Source organism: Indicator indicator, chromosome 9, assembly GCF_027791375.1.
Source record: "Indicator indicator isolate 239-I01 chromosome 9, UM_Iind_1.1, whole genome shotgun sequence".
Classification (NCBI taxonomy): Eukaryota; Metazoa; Chordata; class Aves; order Piciformes; family Indicatoridae; genus Indicator; species Indicator indicator.
Window position 1 is genome coordinate 20,760,028 of NC_072018.1, and position 1,993 is coordinate 20,762,020.

Below are 1,993 nucleotides of genomic sequence, written 5' to 3' on the forward strand. Positions count from 1 at the left end.
TTGGAGGTCTGAGGATCAGCATGGTCTCAACAGCCAGGGACAAGACTTGGAAACTGGCATCTTTTCCCAAAAACTGGAGGACTACAACAGAAGGAAAGAGAACTAAGCTCAAACCCACCTATCCACAGTACCATCCATGCTTCCCCTCCAGACCGTGCCAGCCCCACCCATCCCTTCCCCTGTCAAGGAGGAACAAGTGGGAAAAATGCATCATCTGGAAGCTGCTGCTCAGGAATGCTCCAAATGTCCCAGACATGTATCTGTGACCTTGAAGCGTTTCCCTGGAGCAGGGTATAGCATAGCACCCCCCTGCCCAGACTTTCTTCCCTGCCTCACCCGCCCTGGCACTCAACACTGCCCTTACTCACTGCTGCAAAGCTCAGACAGCTTCTCCTCACGTTTGCTCCTCAGGTGCCATGCAACGAGCCCTAGACACAGAACTCTGTCAGATCTCCCACTGCCCAGAATGCTCCCAGCAGCACAGCTCCAGGCTCTGCCGGTTTGGCTGCTCAGCTTCCTCCCGCTCAGCAGGGCTGACCCAAGGACAGTACCTGACAGTGGTGGGACTGAGCAAGGTGGCCACCAAGCCCATGTGTGGGCAGGGCTTGGAGATGGAGCCTTCGGTCAACCAGACTCTGCAGAGAACAGCTGGGGCTCTGACAGCCACAAGGCTGCTCGTTGCTGCCTGTGCAGTGGCTGGCACTAGAGCCAAGCTGACAAAAGAAGGACCCAAGGGGCTGTGGCTCACCAGTGAACTTCTCAGCCTCCTCTGGCAAGGTGAGCTGAGCATCCTTCAGGTACGGCAGGCTCTCACTCAAATATTCTTCACTTCTATTCCAGTCCTGCAACAGTTGGAGGGACAAGGGCATGAAGCTGGCATAGACCCTCTCCAGTTGTCCACACTGGTCCCTCCTCCCAGCATCCCACATTCCCCTGCTTCCTCAGGCATTCTGAACTCCCATCATAGAGCCCTGTTGGACTGAGGTTCAGAGACAACCAGAGGCAGAGGGCACAGAATGACAGGCTATTAGGGGTTGGAAGGGATCTCTAGAGATCATCGAATCCAACATTCCTGACCAAAGCAGAATCTCCCAGGGCAGGCCGCATAGCAATCGAACCTGGGGCCTCCATGTGGCAGTCAAGAAAGTTCAGAGGGGAAGCAGTGGACCGGAGTTTGACCTTGAGTACACACTCAAGGTGATGTCTTCCAGCCATATGCGGGTGTAGAGAAACCAGCTCTCTGCTCTGCATCCACAAGGCTTGATCCAGCTCTCACCTAATTCCCCTCCAGCTTCAGGTCTCTGGCAGAAGACAGGACAAGTCCCTCGTCGGTCTTAGACATTACGGGTGCCAAGGCTGACTCTAGCGAGGAAAATGCTGGAGACCTTTCATCCGCATCCAAGGAATTCAGGACTCTGCTCCAGCTCTGGGATTGTCATTTGCAGCCCATGACGCTTCTGCATCTTCATCTTAACTATGAGCTGCTCTAGTGCATGTTTGGCAGACTCATCCAAGAAAGACAAGCCTTGCACAGTGGCATCATGGTCTTCTGCCTGATGAAGTGATGTGAGAACAGAGGCTGTAACATTCTGTGGAGATGCATTCACATTGGTTGGAAGGTCTGCTTCCAGCTCCAGTTTGGATTCTGGAATGAGGCCCTCTGAAGAGGAGGCAGCGTTACTTGCCTTGGTAGGAGTTGGAGAGTTGTCACTTGAATGACCTGATGGAGGCAGTTGTGAGGAGCATCTGACATGACTGGCCATGCTGTCACCACTCTCTGGCATCTCTCTGTATGAAGAGGAGGAGGAATGGTGAAGGCTGACCCCAGCACTGCTGAGCACCTCAGGGCTCTCTCTCCTGCCTCAAAGCAGGCTGCAGACAGCACCTCTGACAGGAGGTTGCACCCACGGTGTTCCTAAGACCCACTTCCCTCCCTAGTTTCCACAGCATCTCTCACTGCCCCAGGAATAGAGGAGGATTCTGTCAGTGCTGC